A 15,249-nucleotide genomic window follows, 5' to 3' on the forward strand; every position below is an offset into this window, starting at 1 on the left:
CGATGAGACAGGACCAATATCTCCCTAGTTTTGTAGACACAGAAATTGAAGCTCAGAAAGGTAGAGCTTCATTCCCATGGTCACACAGCTAGTAAACGATGGAGCTGTGATCCCCACAGCCATCTGGCTCCAGAGCAACATAGCACAGACTGGGGCAGGAGACAGGCCTGCCTTTTCCATTTCAAATCCTGCCTTTTCCATTTACTAGCCCTGTGGCTTTGGATGAATTGTTCAGCAGACTCTCTGGGCCTCAATTTCCCTAACTTTAAAATAGAAATCATCATGATAATACAGTAGTAGTGAGGTCTAAATAATTGATATCCATGGAACACTTAAAAGAGAGCCTGGTAGATACCAAGCATTGTGTGTCTGTTAGATGAAACTTTCTCCCTCACAACCATAATTCCACTAATTCTACAAGTATTAGCATAAAAACTGGCAACCTGCAGGACCCTCTTCTCCAGCCGGTCCCCTGCCCTCCTAGGTCCGAAGCTGGAGGGAGACACACGCCTGAAACATGCCATGGACCTGGCATCCGTAATGCTTCTGTCAGAGCAAACGAGGCCATTAACTGAGAGCTCTGTGATGGAATTGTCCCACGCAGTATTTATTATAGGGTCCTTTTCCTGACACCTCCCAGGGAGAGAATATTAAATATTTAATGCACACAAGGCTGCTCGTTTTTCATCCCCACTTCAACATTCGACTCTGCTCCGGTCTGGGGAAGAGCCAAAGTCCACCAGCTGGTACCCTCATGCCTTCCCTCCTCCCCGCCCAGCCCCTCTTGCCAGGGTGCGGGGCCAGACACAGGCTGGGATGGGAACGTGACAAGGACCCAAGCCAGAACTCTGGGATCTGAAGCCCAGGTGGACCCAGGAAGGTTCTCCTCCATCAGCCACTCTCAGCGGGGGTTTGGACATGGTCAGGCAGAATCAGTGTGCCTCATCCAAAGACTTGTGATTCAGGGGCCTCTGGAGCCTGGGATCCTTCCCAGCGCCCTGCCCAACTCCCCTCCACGTGCACTCCTGATTCCTCTGCCACCCGCAGCTGCTCCCCGAGCCATCAGCCCTTCAGCAGGAGGGAGGGCTTCTCCTGGCTGCAGGAGCCAGCCGGGCCAGTGTGCTGGGAGCAGGAAGTGCCAGGGAGTAAATTCCTCCAAAGTAAACCTCGAAAAATGATGGCCATGAGTTGGTTCTTAAAAGCCCCAGCTGCCTCCGTCCTCAGGTGAGCTAACCTAGAGGTGCATGCTCTGTGCAGTCTCCCAAAGTCTCCAGTAGGACTGGGCTCCCGCTGCCCACAGATGTAACCTTCCCAGTAACACGTGTGTTTCCTTTTCCTCTCTCTTCTCACGTCCCCTCTCGCCTACAAGCACATCTGGGATCACTCCCCCAAACAAGCTGCCTGCCCCCTGCAACTCAGAGCCTGCTTCTGTAGACACCTAAGCTACGGCCATGCCTTGGCCACGTGGGGTCCAATAAGAGAACGCAGGCTGCAAGTCTCACGTATGTGTGTATCTGTCCAGCGAGCACTCACCTGCTCAGGGCCAGACCCCATGCTGGGGGCTGGGGACACAGTGAGGACCCCCAAGATCTGGCTTCTGCACCCCCAGGAGCTCCAGGCGGGTTGGGGGCACAGTCCCAAGACACTAAGCACAGTGCAAGGTACTCAGCTCTCACTCCCATCACCCTCAACCCAGCAAACCTGCTCGAGTGGTGCCACCCAGACGAGAAAGTGGCCCTTGTCTCAGCTCTCTCCTTCCTGGAAACATCAAGCTCCTCACCAAGGTGCATCCTGACCACCCCAGTCCAACCACTGAACGAGAGCTTATCAATCATGTTAGTGTTGATTTCCCAGCATTCCTTCTTCCTCTGTTTCTTTTCCTGGTGATTTCTAGTTATCGGTGTTGCACTTGGGTGTATGCGATCTCCAGTGAGTGGAGGAGTGCCCCGGGAGAAGTGAAAGGCATTTTCCAAGCATCAAGGCATGACAGTGGGGACAGGCACCTGGATTTTCCATCCCCAGAACATTGACCAAAGACATGCTCCCAGGTGCCAGGCCTTCTGCTTTGGGCTTTAATGCCCACTCAGGGGAGGGTAACAGCAGGGGTCTCAGGGCCTGGCGGGGAAGGGGAAGACCTGATCGAGAGCTCACTAAAAGCCAGGCTCAGCATTTCACCACTAGGATCTCCATCAGTCCTCACAATAACCTAGAGCAGAAGCTGTTTCCTTCCATTTTACAGATGAGGAAGCTGAGTCACAAAGGGATGAGGTGACTTGCCCAAAGCTACTCATGATTTGGGAGCCCCTCACACACCTTCTTCCCACCTCTATAGGCTGTGGAAGGGGGAAAGAGGTCAGTTTGGATTTTGTCCTGAGGGCACTGGGGAGTCCAGGAGGAGTACAGAGCAGGGGATGTACAAGAGCAGGGTTGCATTTGGATCCATCGTGATTGATTCAGCCCATCGCTGCCGCGGTACTGCTGCCAGGCTGGGAGTCTATTTAGACCCATCCACCCCTCCCCCCTGCCCTGGTCAGGCCAGGCTCTAGGTTGAGAGGCTGAGGTCTACAGAGGTTGCCACTGGGATGCACAGCACTGGTCCACTCTCCCTGCCGCAGGGCTGGGCTCCTGAGTACTCTTCTGCTCTTTTTTCCTTCCAGTTTTATTGAGATATAACTGACATACAGCACTGGGTAAGTTTAAGGTGTACAGCGTAATGATTTGACTTACATACGTCATGAAATGATTACCACCATAAGTTTACTGAACATCCCTCATCTCATAGAGATACAACATTAAGGAAACAGAGAAAAATGTTTTCTTCCTTCTGATGAGAACCCTTAGGATTTACTCTCAACAACTTTAGTATGTAATGTACAGCAGTGTTCATTATATCTATCAGGTTGTACATTGCATCCCTAGTACTTACTTACCTTATAACTGGAAGTTTGTACCTTTTAACTACTGTCATCCAATTCCCCCTCCCTCACCCACTGCCTCCCGTAACCATAAATCTGGTCTCTTCCTCCACTCATAATCCTCTTTTCCTTGGCCAGCCATTCTCCAGTTTCAGTATCAGCTGAAATGTCAGAGAGCTTCCCAGACCCCCTATTGTGGGTTGAATTATGTCGCCCCAAAAGACAGGTTCAAGTTTTAAGCCCCAGGACCTGTGAATGTGACCTTATTTGGAAATAGGGTCTTTGAAGATGTAATCACATTAGAATGGATCATACTGGATTAGGGTGGGCCCTCAGCCAATGAATTCTTATAATTAGAAGAGGGAAATCTGTCCCCAGAAAGGAGAATGCCAGGCAAAGATGATGGAGTTATGTGACTACAAGCCAAAGAAGACCCGGGGCCACCAGAAGCTGGAAGAGAGAGCGTGTGGAGCCTTCACTTCAGACTTTTAGTTTCTAGAACAGTGAAAGAACACATTTCTGTTGTTCTAAGTCACATAGCTTGTTATACTTTGTTACAACAGCTCCAGGAAATTGATATGCCCTCTAACTAAGGTAGGTCTCCCCTGTATTCACCATCATACATCTTCCTTTTTTCCCCCTTTACACCAGTAATTATGATCAATAGTTACCTTTCATTTCTGTGTTATGTTCATTGCCCATCTCACTCATTAGACCCTTAGTGAGTCCTATGAAGGCGGAGGCCTCCCCTGCCTTGTTCTCTGCTATATTCCTGGTGCCTAGTCCAATGCCTATGATGTCTGGTATACAGGAGGTGCTAAATAAACATTCACTTATTGACAAAGATTTAACAACTGTCTATGATGTACTGGTACCGCTCTAAGTGAATAAAATAAAGAATCCTCTCTTTATGGAGCTTGTATTCCACTCAACAAGGAGCATAAAAAGTAAGTAAATAGGCTATTAGAAGAGGGTAAAATACTCTGGGTGGGGGGAGGGAGAAGGGCAGGATAAGGGAGATAGGACATTGGGGTGGAAGGGTACAATCTACAAAATTAAATTAGGTGGGGGCTTCCCTGGTGGCGCAGTGGTTGAGAGTCCGCCTGCCGATGCAGGGGACACGGGTTCGTGCCCCGGTCCGGGAGGATCCCACATGCCGCGGAGCGGCTGGGCCCGTGAGCCGTGGCCGCTGAGCCTGCGCGTCCGGAGCCTGTGCTCCGCAACGGGAGAGGCCACAACAGTGAGAGGCCCGCGTACCGCAAAAAAATATATATATATATTAAATAAGGTGCTAAAGAAGAACTCGTTGGCAGGTGACATTTAAGCACAGTTTGAAGGAGGTGAGGGAGTTGACTATGTGAGATTCTGGGTGAAGAACATTCCAGGCAGAGGGCACAGCCAAGACAAAGGCCCTGAGGCAAGAATATGCTTGGTAATGCAAGGAACAGAAGAGAAGTCAGTGTCAGTGACGTGGAATGAGGAAAGGGAAGAATAGCAGGAAAGAAAATCAAATATTTGTGGGGTGGATGGATATGGATAGATACACATGGATAGAAGGAAGGGGAGAGGGAGGGAAGAATGGAGGAATGGTTCACATCTAGGAATCAAAGACAAGTACTAACTCTATCCTCTGACCATATGTTAGGTTAATAATTGAGAAAAAAGGGAGCCCTTCCACCCGAAAAAGGTGGCCAATAGCAGACCAAATGAAGTCAGCTCTCCACATCCTTTACAGCAATGACACGGCATCACAGAACAGGATAAGGATCCTAAGAAAGTAAGCCCAAGATTCTAGGGGACCCAAAGTCCCAAGCGAGGGCTCTTCCAAAGCCTATGGCCAGAGCTGCCACATACCAAGCTTCAAGCCCTCCCTTAGAGCTGCAAACCATGAGGCTGAACTGGTCCAGGCCCCTCGTGGCTAAAAGTGGGTCTATCCCAGAGGAATTGCTAATGGGGTGACTTCTGATATGGAGTCCCTGAAGGGCACCCATAAAATTTATTAGAAATCACTGAACTAGGAAATGAAAGCAGGTTGGTTTATTAATATTAGAAATTTCTTCTTCCTCCCCCATCCCCAGCTCTAGTGGGATCAGATCAGTGTCCCCAAGGGGACAGCAGAGGAAGAACCCCAGTGCTGGGAAACTCCTGGATGAGGGTGTCATCCAGAGCCCCAGAGTCAGCACCATCATGTGAGAAAATCGTCTTGAAATCAGACCCCCTCCCCAGCCCCTTCCAACCTCTTGACGCAACCTTATGAGGGATCCCGAACCTCAGCCACCCAGTGAAGGTGCTCCCAAATTCCTCACCTACAAAAACCGTCAGATACTGTATTTGCTGTTTTAAACCCCTACGATGGGAGGTATTCGTTATGCAGGAGTAGAGGACTAATAGACAAGGAAGCAGCTTTCAGTGTCAATGGGAGTCGGGAAGAGCTGCAGAAATGACATCAAAGCCAGGGTTTGAAGAACACAGGTCAAAAGGGGGAGAGAGGGCCTTCATTCCAGGCAAAGGGAACAGCATGTGCTAAGGCGTAGGTATTGGGGGCTTTGCTGGAAGCACAGGAGGCCGCACAATGGGTGGTTAGAGATGGGGTGGAGGCCAGGTCATGATGGGCAGAGTGACCATACCTCCCAGTTTGCCCAGGACAGTCTTGATTTATGTCTGTGAGCTGGGCATTCCATGCAATTTACTATTTGTCCTGGATAAAATCGTCTCGATTTAGGCGATGCTAAGTTAGATCTGGTTACTAACTTACACGGATGAGCCCAGTGTGCAGGTTAAGGCATTTGGATTTGACCCTGGAGGCAATGGGGAGCCATGGAGTGTTTTAAGCTGGAGAGTGACCAGACTGAAGTGTGTTCTAGAAAGATCCATTTGCAGAGAATTCACCGGTGTTCAGGATGAGCTCGTATGGAGGGTGGGCTGGTTTGGAGAGTGAGTGTGGACCAGAGTGGAACCAGATGAGAGACCAGGGAGGAGATGGGGATGGTCCCTCGGTCAGAGCAATCAGGGACCATGACAGCATGCACTGAGCCCAGAAAGGGCATAACAGGGTCAAGGGAAGTTTAGGAACATTTAGGAGATATTAAAGACTTGGCTGCAGTAAGAGCTGGTGGAGAAGCCAGAGGGTGATTCTGAGGCTATCAGGGGGTATGGTCCCCACATTTCAGGGACCAGAGCTTGGTCTAAAAATAGATCTCAGATGACTCACCTCAGTTGCAGCCAACAAGGATTTGGCTGGTTTATTACTGAATTGCAGGGGATTTGGCCAAAGAGACTGAAACCACATGTAGTCTTGGCTCATGCAGGCCCCATTGGATCCAGTCTCCTGCTAAGGGCAGTCCCGTGGCCCTGACGCATGAGTAATCTCATTTCCCTCTCACAAAAAGTCTGCAAGAATGTTACAATTTCTTTTTTTTTGTTGTTTTCATCTTATAGTTAAGGCATCATGCCTGGGAGAAATTGCCAAAGGTTTCTAGGATGTAGGTTGTAGGAAGCACAGTCAGAATTCAAACCCACACCTCCCTAGATATTGCATATCAGCTGGAAAGAGATTTGGGGGTGAAATCCCTAGAAACACTCTCTTGCCTCTTCCCAGCTGGGTTACCTTGACTGAACTTGAGTCACCCTCCTAGTAAAAATTCCCTGTTCCATCAGCAGAACGCTTCCAGCCCAATTAGATCAATTTTCTCTAAGTAGCAATAAATGTGTTTTCCTTTCAGAGGCCAGACCGACACATTAAGCAGGCTGGGGGCAGCCATTCCCCAGGCCGCTGGCTCGGAGTGCGTGAGGTCAGGGGTCACCGTGCCACCGCCTCCAGCTCATTAGTGGCGCCCATTCATCTTGGCTGGGGACACCAGCACTCAACATGGTGGCAGGACTCGGGGCGGGGGGTATGCAAGCCATTCATCAGGGACTCTGGTTCGCCGGAGACAAGAGCAGAAAAGCTGGCCTGCTCGCCAGCCAGCAGGAGCCCCAGGCCCAGCAGCTGAGGCCCGGAGCTGCCTGGTTAAAGGTTAACCTGGTCCAGGATGTCTGTCTGTGGCGGCTGCAGCCACCATGCAGGGAACGAAGGGGCCCCTTTCAGATGCACCTGGCTCCTGTCTGCTAACCGAGCTTCCCTTCCGGCCGCCACACCGACCCCCCCAAAATCCATCCAACCAAGGCCTACAGGGGCCTGGAGAATGAAGCTTCTCTTGGGCCCCCTGTGGCCCAAGGACCTGCCTGGAATAGGCCCTTTGATTTGCAAATCAAGACTCTAGGAGTGGGCGAGGACTATGGCCCCGCTCTGCCTGGGCCACGGGGCCTCAGGCCTGGGGTTAGCTTGACAGAAGGAATGAGACCTCCCTACTTTCCTGCATCACCCAGACATCCCCTGCCACCCTGCACCAGGCAGAGGCCCAGCCTGGATGCGGGATTCCTATAGGGGCGTTGGATGAGTTTGCCAGGGCTGCCCTAAGGAAGTACCACAAACGAAGTGACTTAAACAACAGATATTTATTGTCTCACAGATCTGGAGGCTAGAAGTCTGCGATCAAGGTGTCAGCAGCGCCAAGGTCCCTCTGAAGGCCCTGGAGAAGGATCTGTTCCAGGCCTCGCTCCTAACTTATGGTAGTTTTACGGCTTGTGGTCACATCATTCCAATCTTCACATGGCATTCGGTACGTGTGTGTGTCCAAATTTCCCCCTTTTTATATGGATAACAGTCATATTGGATGAAGACCCACCCTCATAACCTTATGTTAACTGAATTGCCTCTGAGGTACTACTGGAGGTTAGGACTTCAACATATGATGGGGGGACATAATTTGGCCTGTAACACCCTACTTTGGGCTACAGAAGAAGCAAGCCCAGGGATCCGGATTCACTTGGCAGGTGTGTATGGAGCACCCACCAGGCTCAGCACAAAGTTCAGGGGTCCAGTGAACATCTGGAGTCGGCCCCGTGAGTTCACAGGTGGTAGGGAAGGCAGGCATTAATCCATCACACAAGCAAAGGTTCAATTACATACGATGGTGGGCACTTTGAAGCCCAAGGGCGATCAGTCAGAAACTCGTGGAACCGGGTGGCACTGCAGGTAAGAAGCCGAGCAGGGGCTGGCATGGCAATGGCACAACCATTCCTGGCGTCGCTGGGCTCTTCATCCGTCTGGTCGACCCCTACCTTCACATCCCCCAGCCCCTGCCCAGCCTGATGCCTCTCCTGGAAGCCGGATTAACGGCATCTGAGCAAGGCTGGCCAGGAACCACAGCTCGGGGTAACTTTTCCACAGAGCCCAGGGGGTTTGGCAGAGATCTGCTTGATTTATACCAACCCTGGCCGTGCCACCCTCCTCAGCAACGAGCCCCCCTCCTTTAGCAGTCCAGGCTCTGGCAACTCAAGCTGCCACTCGGTCTAGACAATGACCAGCAGGTCCTGGACCCAAATGTCACCTCCTCAGGGAACCTCTGCTGACCTAGCATCCCACTCCCCTCAAAACTTTTCTCAGTGCTCCAACCACAACTGAAACTATATAACGGATTACAAAATTAGCTGTCCGTGTCTGTCTGCCCTGGAGGCTGCAAGCTTTATGACAACTAAGACAATTTTCTCATCCACTTCCACACGCCCCAAATCCAGCCCTGTGCCTGTGACCTAGTAGTGGTCTATAAACATTGGCAGAGTAAATAAACAAAACAGTTATTAAAGCAACCTCCTACTCCCAAGCCACAAGCTGACCTGCAGGTTTGATGCAAATCTATACGACTCCTGAGGGCACCAGGAGAATGAAGACGAGCACCAAGAAGAGTGTTCGGGATGGAAAGCAGAACTTGAGCAAAAACAAGACTGAGGAAGTACAAGGTGGGTTTAGAAAACAGTGAGCTTTTCAGCTTGACCAGAACAGAGCCTGAATGCTGGGCTTAGGTGATGCTCGTAGGAACCGCTGAAAATTATTGAGTGGCGGTAGGATCAGAGCCGGGCTGTGCTGATAAGAAGAGCTGGTAGGTCCACAAGACAAGGCAAAGGGTGGGACTGGCACTCCGGAAAAGAGGTTTTTGCTAACACAAAGTTTTAAGAGCTGTCCCACAGGGAAGACAGTTGAGGTCACCGAGGTAGAGCAAAAAAGGAGGCGAAGTCAAAGAGAATATGGAGACACTTGTGGTACAGGGAAAAGGGGTTCAGTAGAGGCAGAATGATCAGGAAAGCAGAGAAGGAGTGATCCGAGAGGGAGCAGGAAAGCCAGGCAGGCCCAGTGTGCGCGGAGGGGGCCGTCACCTTTGCCCATGTCATTTTTCCATGTGCTCACTCCCTGGGGCAGGGGGACCTGATCTCAAAACCTGACCCCCATCAGGGACTAGCTGTAAAACCTGGGCAAGTGGCTGCACCTTCAATGGTCTGTTTTCTCATTTGCAGATTGGAGTCGGATAAACCCAGCCCTTTGAGGAATAAGGTACCTGGCACGTTGAGATGTCTAGAGCAGATCCCAGCCTCAGCCGCCTCCTGGGGTTTCCAGCCACTCAGTCCTGGTGTAAACCAGGATGTCCCAACCTCAGCCCTGTAGACATTGGGGCTGGTTATGTTGTTAATGCCCTCGTGCATTGGAGGGTGTTTAACAGCATCTCTGGGAATCAAAAGTGTCTTCAGACATCGTTAAGTGTACCTTGGAGGCAGTCCTGCCCCAGTTAAGTAAACCATGCAGGACTACGAGCAACTCTTTGAGAAAAGCTGTGGGCAGGTGTCTCCTATCTATTGCCTCTGTCTCCCAGAGGAGGGCCTGTGTGTCCACACGCTTGTGCATTTGATCAATGAACATTCTTTGAACATTTATTCTGTGTCAAGCTTGTGCTGGGCTCTAAAGAGAGCAGTGAACACAGCAGTGATACTCCTCTCTGAGACTTTACAGTCAGTGGAAGAAACAATTTTGATAGAAGGAGATCTCATGGTATCTCAGGATAATAGCCCCCAAAGATGTCTGAGTCCTAAGCCCTGGAACCTGATGCCATGTTACCTCACATGGCGAAAGGGGCTTTGCAAATGCGATTAAATTGAGAATCTTGAGATGAGGAGATTATCCCGGTTCATCCAAGTGGGCTAAAGAGGGAGACAGGAGAGTCAGAATCAAAAAAGAGATGTCACGGGTCAGAGTCAGAGTGAGAAAGATGAAGATGCTTTGTTGCTCCCTTTGAAGATGGCGGAAGGCAACAGGAGCCGAAGAATGCACGTGGCTTCTAGAAGCCGGAAAAGGCAAGGAAACAGATTTCCCCCTACATCCTCCAGAAGGAATACATCCTTGCCAACACTTTGATTTTAGCCCAGTGAAACCTATTTCAAACTTCGGACCTCCAGAACTATAAGATAATAGACTTGTGTTGTTTTAAGCTACCTAGTGTGGTGATTTGGTACAGCTGCAATAGGAAACAAATACACGTGGTCACACAGTTATGCACAGAGGGGTGTAGGATCTCAGATGAAAGAGCAGGGCTGCCATGTGTGGTTGTCCAGGTTGTGCACAAAAATAGCCAGCTAAGGAGGTCACTGGGGCTGAAATTTAGCCCACATTCCTCTCACCAAACCATAAGCCCCTGTGAGGACTAGGGCTGTTGTGGGAGTGGGGACAGGGGAAGGGCACCTTTTCTAGTTCATACACAGGTACTTTCTATTTAACAAAAGATGTGACCACGGATGGGGCACGGTTGGTGGAGACCTTTAATTTGCACAACGGGGCTGCATATGTAACTGTGGCCCTGGCAGGAGACTTTGATTCTTCCTGAGGTAATCAGGAAGGCCTTCACAGAGGAGGTGACCCCCGAGCTAGATCTTAAACAACGAATATGGAAGGAAGGGGAAGCCATTCCAAGGAAAGAGACGACACAGATGTCTGAAAGGGGCTGGTGCGCTTGGAGAACGAGGGAGAAGCCCCACTTGGCTGGAGTGTTGGGTATGTGAGGGGAGAGCGTCTGGAGCTGTGGGGTTGAGTTTGGGACATTTGTGGGATGGTGTCTAGGACATGGCCAAATGCCCATGTCTGGAGTTCCGGTGCGAGGGCTGGGCTGTTCCACACCAGCCTCTTGATGCCGCTGGACCAGGTTCAGGACCCCCTCCCATCAGCCCAGCCCCAGAGACTTCTGCCCCATGGCCCTGAAGTGACTGTTCCACAACTCGCTTTTAGGGTCTAGTAGTGAGTCCTTTCCTGCAGTGCCCCCCACTTCCCAGCACTTAACCCAAAGACAGGGATTGATGGTGCCTTGACCTTCCCTGATATATTGCCACAGGGGACGTGGGCCAGTCCTGCTGTCCCCATCAGGCCATGGCCCCTCCCTGGGCCCGAGTCAAAGAACAAGGAAAAACCATCAAGCTGGGAGAGAGGTCTGCGATACAAATGGCCGTAAGTAAGTTGTTTTCAGGAGGCAAATGGGCCTCCACAGACTAATGGCCGTCCGTGTCTCCCTCCCCCTCCCTCCTCCACTCCCCCGCCTCGAGAGCTGGCCCAGCTGGAAAGCTGCAGTAGCTCCAGCTCCCCCTACCCCAGCCCTTTTGCTGACAGTATAACCTTCAGGAACCTGAAATTCCTGAGTGGTCCCCAGAGCTCAATGCATCTCGAAAGAAAATTTGTGTAATGTCATTTCAGGCTGTCCCTAATCCAGAATTATTGAGGGGGGGGCTGGGACCTGGGAATTGCCTCTGACACTTGACAAATACTTGGCTTTGTGTAAATGGACAGGCTCCTGGAATAACTGCCTTTGGATGTCACATGAAGAGAAATTAATTCTTTATTAACTTCCGCAATGATAATCTAATAAACCCATCGGGCCTCCGGGCCCCAGCATTTAAAGTGCTTGGTGGTTTGGATGCAAATGTCTCCAGACCCCATTTTGTCAGGAATGTGCTCATGGAGAGGAGAAATAATCAGCTCTAGAGGTCAGATGTCAGCTCAGGGTCAAAACGGGTGACTTTCACGGCTCCACGCGGACCTGAGATTCAGGAGACCCAGCCCTCCGTGTGACCACCAGCTGTACTGGATTTTCAGTGACAGATCTCCATTTCAGATGTTCTGTCCCTTTGTTCCTAAAGGAGTATTTGTTGTGGTCATATGACTGTCTCCGGTTTGGGGCTTAGCTTATGAAGTCACTGTAGCCCTCACCCGTAAGTTCCAAAGGACCATTCACTCATTCTTTCCTTCAGCTCCTACGTGCCTGCCCTGTGCCAGACGTGGAAATACAAGACCTCTCTCCTTGGAGGCTTACAGTCTAGTGGAGAGGCAAACAACGCAAGTGACTGTAATTGTAAGTTGGGGCAAATGCTATGAGGACAAAGTATATCTGGGAAAGTGGACAAATCTCTTTTCTCCTCAGAGCTGAGCCTAGTCATCCTGTGGGTCCACAGAGTGACCAGTGGGTTGTCCAGCTGAGGGGGCTTCAGGTCCTTCAGGCCAGGCCTCTTTGGTGAGGTCCAGGCTCCACACCCCAGCCACGAGCACGGACAGAAACAGAGTCTGAAGGTCCATCCCGTAGGCAGGAAGGACAGGAGAAGGAGGGGGAGGAAGGGAAATCATCATTTCTTCCACAGCTTATGGAGGGCACACAGGTCCTCCCAAGTTAGGGAAACCAGAAACCCCCAGAATGCCAGGGGTAGAAGATCCCAGCCTGATCTTGTGTTTGACGGGTCCCTGCTTGCCTACCTCCCACAACGGGCCCAGAAAACTGCTGACTGCACAAGTTCTTCTTGAACAGACCAACGTGTGTGTGTGTGTGTGTGTGTGTGTGTGTGTGTGTGTGTGTGTGTATAAATGAAATTAGAGTGTGGTAAAAGCGTATCACACACTAGTGAAAAAAATGAAGTGTTAAGGTACTAGATCAATGGTCTAACTATATGTGATCTCAGATGGATTTTAAAACTCAGTAAAAAAAAATTCAAATAAGAACGCTAGGAGAAAAAAAGTAGGCGAATGGAATTTAGGGGTAGGGAAAGGGTTTTCTGAGCATAAAAGCAATGGAAGAATTCACAAAAGAAAAGATAATGAATGTGACTACATAAAAATTTTAAATTTCTCTATGTTATAGACTCAAGCATGATAATCAATACCCCTTTTTAAAAGGGGCAAAGGTCGAAGGAGATAAATCACAAAAGAAGAAATACAAACAGCTAATATGCATATGGAAAAAATGTTCCATCATGCTCATAATCATAGAAATGCAGGTTAAAGCAGCCATAAGGTGCCATCTTTCACCTATCAAATTGATTTTTAAAAATTTTAATAATATTCAATGCTGAGAATGGGAAATGTGCTCTCTCACGTCTGTGTTCACTGGTGGAGGTGCAAATCGTTACAACCCTCCCAGAAATCAGTCTCTATTATGTATCAAGAGCTGTAAGATTCTTTATAGCAGATTCTTTAGTACACAAAGAACACAGTTTCAAAAGGAGGAAGAGGTGGTGAAGATTAAGAGAGATTTACAAGATACATCAACCAAATATAAAATGTGGGCTTTTGTTTGGATCCTGATTCAAACAGGTTGGCTGTGAGAAGACATTTTTGAGATCATTGGAGAAAGTTGGACCTAGCCAGATATTAGACGCTACTTAAGAATTATTGTTAATTATTTTAAGTGTGCAAATGGCAGCCTGGTTACGCTAAGAAGTTATTTTACCCATTTGAGAAGTAAAGCTTAATTTTTACAGGGGAAATGACACAACATCTTGCTTTAAAATATTTCAACCAAAAAAAAAAATGGGGAGAGATAGATAAAACAAGATTGTCAGAATGCTGGTCATTGTTGAAGCTATATAATCATACCGGCATGTCTGATATACTATTCTCTCTTGTGTATATTTGAAATTTTTCCATAATAAAAGGTGGTTTAATATAGCACTTGAGCCAATCCTTCTCTGAGATCCTATCCTGAGGAAATTATCAAAGATGTGCACAGGGGCTTCCCTGGTGGCGCAGTGGTTGAGAGTCCACCTGCCGATGCAGGGGACAAGGGTTCGTGCCCCGGTCCGGGAGGATCCCACATGCCGCGGAGTGGCTGGGCCCGTGAGCCATGGCCGCTGAGCCTGCACGTCCGGAGCCTGTGCTCCGCAAGGGTAGAGGCCTCAACAGTGAGAGGCCCGCATACCGAAAAAAAAAAAAAAAAAGATGTGCACAAAGATTTATGTACAGAGATATCAACAAGAAAACTGGTCATGAGAGAGAAAAATCAGTTATAAGCAAAATGTAACGTTATGATACAGCCAAAGAACTGAATATTAGGTCACTATTGTAAAAAGATATTTTTAAAACCACGTATTGGTCTTTGGAAAATGCTCATGTGTTAAGGAGGGGGTTAAGGAGAAACAGGATACAAAATTCTATATTTACCATGTCCCAATTCTCTTAAAAATGAATATATTTGCACAGGAAAAAAAAAAGGCCAATGTTAACAGTGGTCATCTTTGGGAGGTATAATTACAAATGATTTTTATTTGCTTCTTTAAACTCTTCTGTATGCAACAAGGTGGAAAAATGTAATTATCTTAGGAGCTAGTGCCAAAAGTCCTCAGAGGAAAGCATCTGGCTTTGGAGAAGTACCTTGAAAGCACATGGGTTAGAAGCTGAAGCCTTGAGGGCCTGGCCCAAGGGGGAAACTCGTGCCAGGCAAGCTAAGTCTCAGGGGAGCAATGGTCAAGGTTCTAAGAATCAGGGGAAGCCTGGAGAATTTAAACCAGAGGGAAATGCACAGAACTCCTAGCAAGTGCTCTGAATGCCTTCCACTTATGCAACAGAGGGGCCTAGTTCATTTCACCCAGAACGCTAAAATAGAATGTCTCTCTCCCTGCATCCCAGCTGATGTCTCCGTAACATGTATGTTCCGAGTCCTCTACAATGCACAGCCATTGCTTCTACAATCAGAAGAAAAACTTTTTTGTTTCTTTTTTAGGGAAAACAGTCTTCTTTATGCCAACCCGGAACCTGCCTTTCTGGAGCCTACTGTTACCACCTGGAACCATCTAGACCAAGTTGGTTCTGTTTCCCACTTGCAGCCTCAGGGGTGTGAAGATGGCACTTATTCCTCCGTGGGCTCTAGTTCCTCCGATCATGTGTTCCTCATATTGCTTTGGTTCTGAATCTCCTCCCCAGGTTAAGACCCTTATCTAGGTGAACGCTGGGGGGCCTAGATCCTGTTAAAATTGTACACACGCCTGAACACAATGGGTCTGACCGGTTCAAGGTAAACTGTGATTATCCCCTCCCTCACACTAGACTCTGTACTTCTAATAATGCAGCCTACAGCTACGTTAAATTTTTGTTGACTCCTATTGGCCCACCAGGGAAGTCCCCTGGGTGGTGTATTTTTTTTTTTTTTTTTTTTTTTGG

The sequence above is a fragment of the Neophocaena asiaeorientalis genome, unplaced genomic scaffold (genome assembly GCF_003031525.2).
Source record: "Neophocaena asiaeorientalis asiaeorientalis breed wild unplaced genomic scaffold, Neophocaena_asiaeorientalis_V1.1 scaffold82, whole genome shotgun sequence".
Lineage (NCBI taxonomy): Eukaryota > Metazoa > Chordata > Mammalia > Artiodactyla > Phocoenidae > Neophocaena > Neophocaena asiaeorientalis.